This window comes from Dipodomys merriami, unplaced genomic scaffold, assembly GCF_024711535.1.
Source record: "Dipodomys merriami isolate MVZ:Mamm:240054 unplaced genomic scaffold, mDipMer1.0.p SCAF_2, whole genome shotgun sequence".
Taxonomy (NCBI): Eukaryota; Metazoa; Chordata; class Mammalia; order Rodentia; family Heteromyidae; genus Dipodomys; species Dipodomys merriami.
The window spans coordinates 29,005,761-29,021,431 of record NW_027203381.1 but is presented as its reverse complement, the minus strand read 5'-3'; the positions used below and the strand labels follow the sequence as shown (position 1 = coordinate 29,021,431).

At 43.4% G+C, this 15,671-nt stretch overlaps 1 protein-coding gene across 7 annotated transcripts in view; it reads left to right on the top strand.

Annotated features, from left to right (window-relative positions):
* The window catches only part of Fhod3 (formin homology 2 domain containing 3), a 430,675-nt gene that overhangs the window by 70,522 nt on the left and 344,482 nt on the right, over window positions 1–15,671 (top strand). The gene's annotated exons all lie outside the window — the stretch shown is intronic.

The window sequence follows — 15,671 nt, the reverse complement described above, 5'->3', positions numbered from 1 at the left end:
TTATTGGAGACCAGGAACACAGCAGGGAGCAGCTGGATATGAGTAGGAATCTGTGTCCTTTCATTTGGGGTAAAATGTGATGAGCCTGCAAACACCTAAGTGACAGCATTTGTCTCTGTGGACACAGAGAGATTTTGTAGGTTACTTGTTACTCTTGCAAGTGACATGTTGGGAGTTGTAAGGATTTGAGCATAGTAATGTCTGTAGGAACAACAGCCAACATGGACAATTCTCCTTTTTTTTTTCTCTTGTTGGTTGTGGGGCTTGAGCTCTGAGCCTGGATGCTGTCCCTGAGCTCTTCAGCTCAAGGTGATTGCTCGACCACTTGAGCCACAGCGCCACGTCTGGTTTTCTGGTGGTTTATTGGTGATCAGAGTCCTGGACTTTCCTGTCCAGGATGGCTTTGAACTGTCATCCTCATATCTCAGCCTCCTGAATAGCTAGGATTACAGGCCTGAGCCACCAGTGCCCTGCTACAATTCTTTTTCATTTCCAGTTGTACTGATCAATGGTAAAACATACATGGACACTAGATTACTGAGTTGCTTTTTCTTTACCTGTTTTATGTTTTCCTAGTCATTTCATATGTATCAGGCATATTTCTACCTAAGAAAAAAGCCTGTCACCTATCTTCTTTGGACAAACTTCCCTTGACCCTTACCCCAAATTGATAACAAACCTTAGCACTGCACAAAGGCTAGATACCGTGGAAGTTCAACATTGAATATACCTGACAGCTACAAGACATTTGGAATGTGACTGCAGACTGGCATTCCTTAGGCATAGAGAGGCAATGGAAACTAGACCTGTACATCAAAATCAGGATGAACTAATTCCTTTGAAGGAACTATAATTTTTTTTATAGTACATACTTAAATATTTCAAGTAACAGGAACATTTCCATGCAGCTATCACTTGGTTGACTTGCTGCATTAATGTCTGTATCCTTCAGCCCTGTGATTTTGATGTAAAACATGGGTCTCTTCTTATGGTGTGCTGGGCCCAGTCTCTGCTAGAGCACTTTTGCCTTCCTGCCAGGGGTTAAATCAGTTGCTGACACATGTGATATGCTTGCTCTCTTCAATATCTTTCTTTCTGCCAATTATACTGGTCTTTGGAATTGTGTGATTTAAGGAAATAGAATCCCTCTCTCTGTATATATGTATACACATATATATGGATATGTATATATCCATATATATATGCATACATGTGTATACACACATATAGGGTCTTGCACAAAGCTAGGCAAGCACTCTACCACTGATACCACTGATTTATATCCTTAGCCCTGAAATGGTACCTATCCATTTTACAAACCAATTAAATATGCAATATAAAAAGTTATGACTTTGAAAATTCATTGACTCTTTTGGAAGAGATTCAAAATTAGTCATTACAAAAGCATTTCTGTCAATATAGGTGAGTTATGACAGCTATAAAGAGCAGGGGCATGTTTTTAAAAAATCTAGGACTCTGTTGTTTACTAATGTTTTAGTTTTTGCTTGAAACTGAGATGGGAATCCATAGATCATGTTGTTCTAATAGTTCCTAAAAGAAGGTCCACACAGACTTCCAGTTAGCAGACCATCTCTTGAAGAACCATGTATGCCTCTGCATAGGTAAATCAGGGCATTTGGCCACCATAACTGGAAGTGAAAAGAAAGTTTTAAGGTGTGTATACATTGTTTTTGAAAGATTTTCTGCTTTCATCAGTTTTTACCCACAACGATCTTAGCTTGAATATGTCCAGCAGGGAAGCTATGATTGTATATATTAACAGTAATACCCCAGACAGAAGTTGTTGTTCCTTTGTACTAAAGACACTTTTACCATGGAATTTTCTACTGTTGGCAAGATCTGAAATAGATTTGTTAAGATAGCACTATAAATAGTATCAGTTGGTTACATATAGAAAGTGTAATGTGTACATCAGCTTGTGAAGTACTGCCATCCATTGTGACATATTTCTCTTTGCAGTATTAGATGGCAATATTAGATAGGATTTGTTCGCTATAAACAAAACAAAACCAGAAACAATTTACAGTTGAAATGATAAAGGAAATATAATAAGAGAAAAAAGCCTTTTACATCTATTGAGCCCCTTATATCATTTCAAGATTGCATTTCCTCTGTTTACCATATAAGACCTAGGTGGGCTTAGTATCATGTGCAGTGCCCCAGAGATCTCCTTTCTACCCCTGATTGCTCAGGAAGGATCCAGAATCAGCTTTTGTCTCATGGGTCTAAAGTGCTAGCAAGTCATTTTCTCCACAATAATCTTTTGTTCGCCTTACTTTCTTTTCCCTTGCATTCCTGTTCTTATTGTATAGAAATGTTTGGGATCCAGGACTGGATGCTGATGAATTGGAGGTGACATGCTTTTGGAATTCTCCAGTGTTAACTTTGGAACCCTGCACCCGTTGGGAGGAGAGTAGAGCGGTCTTCCTGGTTAAAGAACCCAGCAAAACTCTAGAGAAAGGAAGACCACAGGGGCTCTGCTTTGATGGCTGCAGCCAGCAGCCAGACAGGTCTTTTTGATATCACAGCGGTTCTGACTCACTGGCAGGAGTTTGGAATTAGATGTTGGTAGAGAGAAGCTCCAGGCCTTTGTAGCTTTGTGCTCCTCTCAGCTGTGATTTTTTCTCTTTGTATGTTTTTAGTATGAACACTTATTGTAGCAATCAATGCATTACCTTCTTAATGAGGTTTTGAATCCTTAAAGAAATGGAAGTATTGATGGTCCTCTTGGCTGTGAACTTCTAGATAAGAATTTTTTTAAAAATCCTTCAAAGGCATGAAAAAGACTGCATTTTACAAGTGTAGAACATACATTTTTTGATCTCCCTCTAGCCCCAGTGATCTTATATTGACACCAGAAACATGTTCTAAGGGCCAGCTGGCTCTGATGACTAAATCCCATTGTGAAGTGAGAAGAAGCTAAAGAACTGTGGGATATTGGATAGAATCTAGGAGATGCTTTAAAAGGAAAAGTTGAAGTCATTAAAATCCTGAAACTTACATGTGTTTTCTACTGGCTGACTTATCCACCTTTTTTCCCCTCTCACTTGTATTGAAGCTTGAACTTAGGGTTTGGGCACTGTCCCTTCGCTCTTTTTTAGTCAAGACTGGCACCCTACCACTTGAGCCACAGCTTCACTTCTAGCTTTTTGATGGTTAATTAGAGGTAAAAGTACATGACATTTTCTTGTCCTGGCTGGCTTAGAATTGAGACCCTCAACTCTCAGCCCTTTGAGGATCTGGGATTGAAGGCATGAGCCACTGGTATCTGGCTAGCACTTTTATTTGACTTAAAACATTTGTGCTTCATTTTTCTGAAGTCAGTCTTACCTTTCCACTAAGAAAATAAATCCTCTTGATTAATTCTCAGGGACCCAGAATGTCTGTGCTCATGAAGATTCATCATTGAGTTAAAAGGGTAAAGTTTGAAGATATCCAATTATACTTCAGTTGTAAGGGAACAGCTTGTGGCAGGTGTTTAGGGGCATCATCCCAAAGCCTACATGGCAATGAGGTGGGTCCATGAAGATAGAAGATGAAGTAGATGGAGAGAAGCTAGCAAGGTGGTAGGAGTGACTCATTGCTGCATGATGTTGGTCTCATTACTCAAAAAGGTCAAGTCACAGGGCTAAAAACAACTTTCAAAGGAAAGAAGGACATGAGAGGTTGCTTCATCGATCAATGCAGTGACATAGCCAGTTCCCAGAACAGAGGCATCAGTTAGAAAGAAGCTTTGGGGTAATTTGAGAAGCATTTTCTTCTTGCAAGCTAAGTCATCCAGTTATGTGCTTTGCATTTGAGAATTATTCGGGCCATGAGAGGAATTACAAATAGGGTTATCTCTGCAAGAAGATCCTTCAAGTGCAATAGTAACTGAAGAAGCTAATTTAGGGTAGAGATGGCTGCTGCAGGCCCACTATTGAGATCAGAATCCCTAGACTGTGTGGTACCTTCATTAGCACTGGCTTTCATGGGTGGTGGTGGGGATGGTGTATATATGGTGCAAGATGGCATATCAGCCTCAGATTAGGTGCATCTAGTGTCTGATCTATAGAATCTTGGGTTTCTGGATACAAGGGTAAAGAGTGTAGATGAAATCAGTTTTGTCCATCCAGTTTTCCCCTTCTGCCCTTGTTTCCAATCCATGTCTCAGGCTTGGACTTTAAGTAGATCTATGCATGATTCCTCCATTCTCTCTGCCTCTTCTGTACTCTCTGACCAGGCCATCTACCACTTTTCCCACCCACTTCTGAGCATCTCTCCCCTGGCTTTTCCCAGCAGAGCCCTACAGGGAGGCTGCTCCTCAAGCTTCCTTTTCAGACTGACCTTGCTCCAGTTGCATACAGGGCATCACTGGGCTTTGAAATACTAGCTGGATTCCATTCTAGTTCTTACTAACTCAGCTCCATGTCAAATTGGAATTGCCATTAGACATATAGGTGTCAAGCCAGGTGCCAGTGGCTCATACCTATAGTCATAGCTACTCAGGAGTCTGAGATCTGTGATCCTCAGGATCACAGTTTGAAGCCAGCAGGAAAGTCTGTGGGTAGGTAAGTCTGGGCAGGAAAGTCTGTGAGTCTCTTATCTCCAATTAATCATCTGAAAGCTAGCTTAAGGGGTAAAACATGGTTTGAGTGAAAAGCTAATGGTCAGGCCACAGGCCCTGACTTCAAGCCTTAATACCATCACAAAACCAAAAGAACCCAAAATACTATGGTATTTGTGGGAAACAGAAATTGCCTTTTGAGTTGGGCCTGGCAGCACCTGGGTGATATTTTTGTGTGAGCTAATGAAGGTGAGGCATCCCAGAGTGCCAGTGTTGCTGAGATACAAGGCCTGTACTGTGACATATGCTAGCTTGGGCTACCTGATCCTTTTGATATTGGAGGACCTATGCAGGTGCTATTGGCATCTGCTGTGGCAGTCCCCACCTGTTCACTGTGTGACTGAGATATGGAGTCAAGCTGGCTATTGACCAAGAAGAAACCTTCACCTCAGAGCCATTGCATTCTTTCCTGCCTCTGGATGAACTAACTTCCTCCTTCTCCCCTTCCTCTCCTTCTTCTTCTCCCTTCTCTCCCTTCCCCTTTCTCTTCCTAGACAGATTGATTCTTTCTATGTATCCTAGCTGGCCTTGAATTCTCAATCTTCCTTCCTCAAGTTCCCTAATGTTAGGATTATAGGTTCACACCACCACATCCAGCAGGCCTTGTATTTCTTGTTGACTTTGTTCTGTTTCTCCACAGGAGCTGCCTCTGCTCCTGTGTGGCCTCTGTCACATTTTTTTTTCTTTTGTGAGGAGGGGACTACCTCCATTCCCATCCTGGTCACCATAGTGACCAAGCTCACAGCATCCAGTCTTATGATGGTTGGGCAGTCAGATCAGTGGATCATTTGGCCTATTTTCTGTCCCTTGACACCTAGATCCATAGATTCTCCTGAATCTAGGACTTGTCTGCCTTTTGGTTTTCAAATGACATTTTTCTTGGCTTCAGCCTCAGAATGAAGGGTCTGGGTTTGAAATCATGAGTCTCTCTGAAGTAGAAAATTTAAGCTTACAGACCTTTTTTTTAAACAAACAAACAAACAAACCTCCCTATTATACCTCACCAAAGCTATGACCCAATTTTGCCTGGGGTTGTACTCCTGTGTTCAAAATAAGCTTTAGGGATAAGTACCTCCTATCATCTGTTTCCTATTATTCTGTCTCAGGTCTCAGACCCCACAGAATGTCCATGTGTCTAGAAGGCTTTTGGCCCTGGTCTGGGGAGATTGCTTAGGCAGCCTGTCGGGCTCTCTTCACCTATCTAAGATGCCTTATTGTCAGACTGTGACTGACAGATGTCTCTGTCTCTCTGGAACGCCTCTTCCAAAAAGGAAGCATGGATGTAGTGCATTTGCTATCATTGCTCCCATGCATGAGAGTGCAGACTTGAAATACTGGTGACTGTTCAGTTCTGTCAGGTATATTTCCATCAGAGTTACAGTCTCCTCATGGCAGGTCAGAAATGAGCTCTTGCCAATAGTGGAAAGAGCAATAGAGTATGATTTTGAAGTTTAATACAGGTAAACATAAATACAGGGGATGGAAAAGGTAAAGGAGATATACCTGGAAGAAGTAGCATGAGAACCTTCCAGATAGGATCAGAGCAGCTATGGGAATTAGGAGACATTATGAAAGGAACTATGGGTATAAGTGCATGTGAACTGAAAGTTGTTGATGGGAACTTAGTACTCCCCTCCCATGCCCTGCCATTTTGCTTTATTTAAATTACTCATTGATTCCTTGGGAATCAATATGTTTCATCTCTAAGGATGTCAAGATATTGGATAATAAAATTGGAGCATTCCCTTAGAGTAATTATCAGTGTGGTAGTTCTGTACTGTCCTAATAGTTGTTTATATTCCAGTCCTTTAAAAAGGAACATGGATCTGGGTGCTAGTTGCTTAGTCCTGTAATCCTAGCTACTCAGGAGGCTGAGATCTGAGGATTGCAGTTCCAAGCCAGCCTGGGCAGAAAAGCCCATGAGAATGTTACCTCCAGTTAACCACCAAAAAGCTAGAGGTGGAAGTGTGGCTCAAGTGGTAGAGCACTAACTGGAGCAAAAAAGCTCAGGGATAGTGCCCAGATCCTGAGATTAAGCCCCAAGACTGGCACCAAAAAATGTGTGTGGGGGGGATGGGAACCATGGAATTTTGGTAAAACTATTAATCGAGAAGGGGCCCAACATTCCATAGTTACTCCGGAAGTATATATAGGAGGACTGTGATTTAAGTTTGGCTCAGGCATAAGTGTGAGACCCTATGTAAAAAAACAACCTAAATGCAAAGGTCTTGGGGTATGGCCAAGAGGTTAGAGTGCTTGTCCTGCAAACATGAGGATGGGGGGGGGTCATTCCCTAGTGCCATAAGATGTGTGCTGTTTACATTAAGTATTGGTATATCTTCAATTATAACCAGAAAGCAGCCCTTGGTAAGGAAGATATCATGCTTTTGAGTGATTTCAAAAGTTTGGTCCTTTCCCACCCATAGTTGTATGGGCCCTCACTACCTTCATACCATGAAGGGGCTGAGAAAGATGACCCCCAAATGCTAAGGCTTTTTCTTAAGGTCTGATGGCTGGAACACATGAATTGAGGGCTGCAGTCTCTGGATTCCCTGACAGTTGTTCCTTGCCCTGGCCTGCTGCTCCTCTGTTCAATCCATCTGACATCTTTATGGGACAGCAGATATGGGACAGCAGGGACTAAGATAGCCCTTTGAATTCGAGAATGCCAATGCATCTCAATAAATGTTTTGCCACATATTTTCAGGGAGTGAAATTTCACTCAAAGGTAGTATTTTTTCTGTGCTTCAGTCTGGCTCACACATTGCCTGTAGGGAACAAAATCAGCTGAGAGAATGTCTTACCTGTTTAAAACTGACTTAAAAATAACTTCTTGCTAGTCCCATTCCTAACAGGAGCTCTGTAGATGGAGCTGGGCTTTCTAGTCCCTTCGACGCTTCCTAGTCCCTTTCAGGCTTCTATCCTGACTGGCTAGATGTATGCTGTCAGTTTAGATCTTGTGTAGAAAGATCCAGAGAAAAGGCTCTTTAAGTGATAGCATTGCACAGTCACCTCTGGCTTTTCCTGGGAGCTGTCCCAAAGAAACCAGAAAGGTATGGCACGCTTGGTCTGTAGCTTTGCTTCTCACAGGAGCATTTTGTGTCTAGCAGCATCTTGCTCTTGTACACTTGAAGGTGGATTGTTACTCGTCTTCTCAGCATTGGGTGTTTCTCACAGGAGGAGACCCTGGTTTCCTTGTTAATTGAGAAGAGCGGCTGAAAGGAACAGGGTATATGCCCCATGATACATTTCCTCATTTGCTTCAGGAATGAATTAATATTTTCTCAGGAAGTGGAATAAAAATAAGTTGAATGTGAAAGTAAGCAGAAGGCCGAAGAGAGAAGAGTGTCAAGGGGAGCTCCTGGCAGTGAGGAGTGTTGGGGGAATCTCAATTGTGTTCTGTAGTAGTTTGCCAATGTGATGGGCTCAGGCCTTTGAGGAGCGGTGGGCACGAAGTTTGCTTAGTCTTGATGGGTTGGAAGGGAAATGGAGGTTGTTTGAGTGAAGGACTAGAGACAAGACTGCTCTGTGGACTGCTTCTGTGGCCTTTCCATTTGAGGTGCCTGCTTGCCTCTTTTTAGGGAACGGGTCACAAACTTTTGTCCACAGATACTCATCATTGAAAGCAGGAGAGTGCTTACTTAAGGATGCTCCGTGGATTTTGCCCAGATTGTGTGGTAGAGAGTGGTACCATGAGAGTGCTGACTTAGGGCCTGATGGATTACCTATGTAAGCGAACCTTTCCTTGCTGATACAAGATGGTTTAGAGAGCCCTCCCAGACATACTGTTCCCAGTCCTTTAGCAACCTTCCTCTTCTTAAGTGAGTATGTTGTATGGCCAGAGATGTCATGTAGGAATGGGGGGATAGATAGGAGGAGAAGAGGGATTTCTATAAAAGATGTCTGAAAGCACAATTAGTGGCATTTATAAATCATGATGCTCTCCTTGCCTTCCAAGTCTGAGGCTGGGGGATTTCTCAGATGGTGAGTTGTCTGAGTCATGTTCATTACTAAGCTCCTGATATGTAAAAGTTTAACACACAGCCTACTCTATTTATTCTGCTTTAGAGAAGGAAAAAAATTCAAAGAGGTTTAGTAGCTCGCCTCAGTGCCATAAGAAAGCAGTGTTTCTCATTTGGCAAACTCTCGACATATAGTGGCAGATGTCATTGTCATCGTTGTCGCCATCATCATCATCATCATCATCATCATCATCATCATCATCATCATCATCATCATCATCATCATCATCATCATCATTGGTTTTGTGTTTTGTTGCTTTACAAATTGTTAGAGCAGACTGGGCATTGTGGTCATACCTGGAGCCCAGCTTAAACAGGAAGATTGAGCATTTGCAACCTGAGATTATTTCAAAATTAAATGAATCAACAAAACCCCCAAAAGAAATGCCAAACAAAAGTAAATTACTAGAGAAAAGTATGATATGATTATCCAGAAAGTCTCACAGAAAGGCCCCTTTAGAGGCAGAACTGACCAGCATGACATGTCTGTCTTGATACCAGTTCTCAAAGGATCCATCTTTATGTATCCAGAACTGATTCTCAAAACTGTATCCAATATCGAATCGGGGTAGAAAGTTGAAGAATTCTCAAGTATGAAACCCAAGTAATGCTCAATATAGCCAAGGTAGGTTTTAGCTGCCACATTTTCCTGATTGATCTATTTTGACTGTGGGTCAATAAAGTTTCATTAAAAGTTTATGTCTCACAAAATGGAGCTGGCCAACCCAAGGCCTGAGGACATTTCAGATCCCAGGAATCCTGCTTAGCTGTAATGCTGTCACTTTCTTCTCTTCATTTATCCTGTTGTTGGTACTTTTTACAATGTGTATCTTTGCCAAGAACTAAATAGCATGTTTCCTGAACAACTCTCATCCTTGCTGAAATAAGTAGCTTTAATGACCATGAAGGAAGCTTCCCACCATGCTTTTGGATGCTCTTAGTTTGTGGTTTACCCAAGGATGTAAATGCAAAGAGGGAAGGAAGATGAACTCCTGAGCATGCATTCAGGCTTTAAACAGTACCATCAAATGTAAATATAAATTAAAACACTGTAACATGACTCCAAAGTGCCAATGATGTTCCATAGCAATTGTTGATAAATTATACTTCAAGAATTCTAGAAGTAGCCCCAATATTTAGTGTGAATTGATATCTACAAAACATTCAAAAATCATTTCAATGTTGAAATATCATTTAAAATAATCTGTCTTTTTCCTGTAAACACACTACTGATGGTAAAACTTGCCATTATAAATGGAATGGTAAACCTGTCTGCTGAATTAGTGTCTAGAGGATTTTTCAATGCTTGTTTGGGTGTGGATAACACTAAAGCAGTCCCAGGTGGTCATATGTAGCCTTTCTCGTCTCATCTTCCTATATGGATCAACTGTTCCCAGCAGCCTGGGCATGGGACTCAGGTACTGAGATGAGTGAGGGTGACTGGTGGCGAGGTATGGGCTGACTAGGTTCTTCTCTTCACCAGTCATGAGCTCAGAGGCCAGTGGAACCAGTGGAGTGCTTTGCACTTCATCAGAAAGCTGTAAAAACAGTTACCAGTCTATTAGGGACTTGGAACAGAAGCTCTACAGACTCCCCCGGCCAATGTGAGTCACCCAGGTGGCTGCATTTTCTTAGCTGGACGTTAGAAGAATATGAACAGAGGGCTGGAAATAGGTGTGTTGGAAGGAAAGGTATCAGCATGCCTGGAACAGCTCAGCCAGGCTGATGCTTCTGGCGGATGCATCCAGTGAGAAGCTGGGCCTGGTGCTGTAAGTATGGACCTTTCTCACTTTGGCTGTTCTCCAAGATTTGGAGTTCAGGTTCCCCCACCCCCACCCCTGCACCCGAGGTCTGATTTGAGGTCTGGCCTTTGTCAGGACTTGCAGGGGCTTTCAGTAGTGGCGTCTGGAAGAGGCTGGGTTGGGAACACAGGGTTCTGAGCATAGCATGCTATTAGTGAGTCAAGCAGGGCACTGATATGTGGCTTCTGATGTCACCTCTGAGCAAATTTGTGCCCGAATCTAAGATTAACTATTTAAAATATGCCAGTTCTAAAAAATAATCCTCCTTTAATTTTCTTTCTTAAAACAAATGGTGCAGGAGCCAAAATAAAAGTTAAATAACAGCCGGGCACCGGTGGCTCACGCCTGTAATCCTTGCTACTCAGGAGGCTGAGATCTGAGGATCACGGTTCAGAGCTAGCCTGGGCAGGAAATGCTGTGAGACTCTTACCTCCAATAAACCAGTAGAAAACTGGAAGTGGCACTGTGGCTCAAGAGGTAGAGCGCTTGCCTTGAGCTGAAGATCTGAGAGACAGTGCCCAAGCCCAGAGTTCAAGCCCCATGACCGACAAAAAAATTAAATAACAACAACAAACAAGCAAGTACCGACAGTATCCTTGGTGAGGTCGGCTCAGGTCTTGGGGCCCAGCCTGTGATGCAGGGGGATGTCTTCCTTGTAGGGGTATCTGCTCAAGGGACAGGGTGGTCAAGGGAGAAACAAGAGGGTTCTGATTCTAAACCAGCATCGCTCAACAGCTGGACTTGGGACATGGTACTCATAAGGGGACCCACCTTGCCCCCTAGAAGGACCAAAGTGACGACAAGGTATCACAGGTCAAGAGCCTGGCCTCGAGAACCCTGTAAAGTTTTTTTTTTTTTTTCTTTAAATTAGTTTGAATTTGGTTGCTGTTACTGCCAGCATTGTGCGAGCCTGAAAATTCCATCAGATTCCATATTACTATAGGGTGCAAAACTGCTAGGTTTTCACCTGACATCAAATAAAACTCATCAACTTGTGTACTGGGCAGGACAAGTTTGTGCAGCGCTATAAAGGAAATGACTAGGCATATAAGGAAATGCAGCACCGATAGATGTCAGGATGCTAACTGGTGATTGACATGTCCAGTTCTTCTCTGACTTCTGGCACTGTCCTTGACATGACTGTGTTTGGAGGACTGTAACTTGATCCCACCGGGAGGCCTGTCAAATCTCTCCAAGTGGGGTTCCTGCTTCTCTAAGTGTATTCCTTTCCCCTTCTTCTCCTGTAGGGCTCAATACTCCCAGCCTCAGGAACTGAAGAATTCACCACCTTCTCCCCAACTCTGGAATCTTGCAGTGCTTATACTACTGTGGTTTCTGTCCCTGCTCCTATGTTGATTCACTTTGGGGACTTGCACAGAATATTTTTGTGGACAGTGTCAGAATATGCTTTTAGGTTAATTGCTAAGAAATGGTAGTAGTTCTATAATTCTCTCCCTATTCTACACAGCTCTTCAGAAGATGTGGTGTAGATTTGCTTTGCCATCTGCTGTGCTTCATCTCAGGGAATTCTAAGCTTTGTTCTGCTGGCAGAGAATTACTGTCCCCTCTCCAGGAGGACCCTGGTGGCTTCCCTTCACTCCCCTTTAGCTCCTTCCCAAGGTAAAAGGCTGAGTTTGGGAGACAGTGTGCAGAAAAGGCATACTCCCTTCCTCTTTGGTGTGTATCTGATTCCAAAGATACTCATAGCTTACACTCAGACTACCCCAGTGGCAAAGAGCTAGTGGTCCTTCCCAGAACTGCTCAGAAGACCCCTGGCTCAAGATGTAATTGAGTCCCTCTGCCTGCCCATTGAACAATGTGTTTCTGAGCTCAGGAGGGAAAAACTAGTATTATCTATAAACCCCTTGCAGGCCATGGAGAGATTCTTCCAGACTAGGTGCAGGAGTTGGGGATATGGTTTTACTGATCCCTGGGGTTACCTGGTCAGACTCAATGGAGGAGCTGTGTACATGCATTCATGGGGACATAACAGGAGTCTGTACCTGCTTTCCTTCCCTTTCAGTGATTCTGGCTTGAGGGTCCATGGCTGTACCAAGCTTCTTTTCAAGGCCAGAGTATTTGAGGTCAAGGATAGGAAGTGAGTCTAAAATTAAATGTGATGCCATTTGAGTGTGCAGCCAGATGCTTTCTGTTCTACAAGAGACCGAGCCTATGCCCATGTTAGGGAGCCCAGCACCCCCCTGAAATGCTTTGTTCATTTTGCTGAGTGAGCTCTGCCATGAGCACATTCTATACCTCACTTTTTTTCTGGTGAATATGAGTCTGAATAATGTAACAAAAGATATCGAGGACATCACATTCTGACCTCTATGGCTTAGGGTATCAAGGTGTAATAAACAAGAGGCGTTTCTTTGGTGAGCAATTAAAGCTGATTTGCTATAAGAAAACTCCTAACTTGACTGACAGGTCCAGCAGTGGACCCGCATTTACCTGAGTTGCTGGGTCTGTTAAACCTGGTGTGATGCTCACCTCCCCCCTGCATCTAGAGGGGAGAGTAGGGAGTAATTGACCTTTTCACTTCTGAGACCTGGTATCACCATATGGTAAGAAGCTGATGGCAAACTTGGGGAGAAAACAACACATGGATCAGTGGTCCATGAGAACATCAGAGTGCAGCTCATGAATGAAGCCAAGCTGTTGGGGATCAAGAGTTCACCTGTCCAAAATGACATTGCCTTTGCCATCTTGGCCCTTGCTGCCTAGTAGTCCTTGAATTGTCACCAGAAAGTGATCATTGTCTATGATGGGAAGTTAGGAACTGTAGGCCAGAGAGCCTGAGAACGTGAACAGTAGTCAACAGTAGAAGCACTTCTGCTTCATTGCCAGTAGCTTTTCCCTAGAGCATATAGCTAGGATGCTGTCCGTGTGGTGGGAGTGTCATGCTCACAATCACCAGGTGGAGACCTGCTGTGTGCTTAGGATCCAGGCCACTTGTGGAGAGACTAAAGGGCACCTATTACCTGAGAGCAAGGTGTCCTCATTTTTGACTGAGCCATGGGCTAGATATGAGTCATTGGGCCAAGGTTTGGGCTATTAGTAGTCAAGAGCCAGGATTCCAGTGTCTCCAGGGATACTTGTGGGTACCTGGTCCAGAGAATCCTCATGTACATCAGGCAGGCTTGTCCATGAAGCTTCTTCTTAATGCTGTATACTTATCCTTGAGCAGTGGGCAATAGCAAATACAATAGGAGCTGGGGCAAATTCAAGGCTTCTGGCTGTTACAAGGTAGCATGTCATAGATCTCAGTAAAGGTCTTCTGAAGCCAGGGCTTTGTTACCAGACATGCTTTTGTTGAACTCTGGTTCAATTCTGAGCAGCTGTGTGACCTTGGCTATTGTATCTCTTCAGGCCTTGGATCACTCTGGCAAAAGGGTGGCCAGTCTCTGTAAGTATATTATAGCTTCTATCTGCTGGTGACCTTCCACACAGGCTATGTGGTCTGAACTCTAGATTCTTGGCTCCATTTGAGTTTCCCCCTTACACAGAGGAAATGGGACAGGTAAAGCATCTGTTGTAGCTACGTGCTGTCCTGCTATGAAGCTAGTTTGTCTGATTCCTAAACTGACTCTACTACTTATAGACTACTAGTTACTTCTCTCTGACTATCCTCATCTGTAAAAAGGAGCAGGAGCATTGAGGGAGTTAAATGAATGAATCCACATCAGATACTTGGGATAGCACGCTGAACCATTTGTGGCATACCTGCTATTGGATCTCCAGTATAATACACGTCATATGGTAGCTCTTAATATATCTATATGAATAATAAGGCCAGAAGAGTTTTGGATCAGGGAGCTGACTGAAATATCAGACCATGGAGTCATCTTCCCTTTCTTCTCCAAACCTGTTCAAGTTTCCCTGGATTGCTGATAAAATAGAATAGCTGAAGGTGAGCAGTATCTGCAAAAAAAAAAAAAAAGGCCTCCCTAAGTGGGGAGCAGAGGGCAGACCAGTCCTGTGTTCCCAGGCCCTGATCTGTGAGCTGCTGTCTCTTTACCCACCTGTCCTGTGAAGTCACAGCAAGCTGGGTTAAGGCAAAGCTTGGCTGAGACCATTTCCTTTCTCCTCTGGACTTCATGCTCAGTAGATAAATTAATCCTTTGCAATGCAGATACTTTTTCCTTTGGCTACTGGGAGGGCAGATGGGAGGGCTGGTTTTAATGAATTACTGTTTTCTTTTGGAGATTAAGCTTTCATTATAAAAGCAACTGCTGACACACAGCCTTCTGGTACTAAGATATCATTCGCCAATTAGGATAATGGACTCAAAGTCCCTTGGAAAGTGCCGTAGACAAAGTTAAGCCTGTAACTCAACTTGGGATGCTGGCAAGTGAAGTGCTTTGCCAATTGGAAGTGACATGTACCAAGTCTGTCTGCAATATGCTTGTGCAAAGAAGTCTGAAAATACTCATGACCTTTGAGGGGGAGATTAAAATTAGTAGGCAGAAATGCTGCAGCCAGCTCTGTAGTTTGTGATGTGGTCATTCTACTGTGTCTGCCATGCTTGCCACATGCTTTTGAGCCGGCTGCAGGGCAGGGCCATGGTGCTTAATTTTAGAGTTAAATAATTGGACATACTGTTGAAAGCATTCAGGATGAATCTGAATCTGATGATGAATGTTGTGGTGTTTCCATCACTTCTTTTAAGGGTTTTAAGTTTTCCCTCCCCTGTAGGGCAGACTTTCTTCACCTTTGCCTAGTTGACATTTGGTCAGCTGCATCTTTTGTGAGGGCCATGCTGTGTGGTATAGGAACAGTTAGAAGCATCTGGTATCTACCCACTAGATGCCAGGAAAAAAGCTCCAGCTGTTACAATCAAAAATACCTCCAGACATTGCCAAGTGTCATTGAGGAGGGGCCCTACTGGGGAGCTACTGTTCTAGGGCTGGCCCACAAGGGGTCTAAGAAGCTGTAACTGGCCCCCATATTAGCAGTGTGTTGGGATTGATGGACTCAGTCTGAGTGGATGGGTGTGCTCAAATTATTGAGTCATTCCCCCAGGAGACCACACTCCTGGAGCCACAGCTGTGTACTTGGTACCATGTTAGGCTCAATGATGGGAGAATGTGAGCCTGATTCTCTGTTCCCGTAGGGTTTGTTTTGACTTGCCTTTAGATGATACTGATTAACCTTACAACAAGGTTGGTAATATGGCCCCAAACTTCAGAGAAGTCTGAGGTCTGAAAGTACCCTACCCGA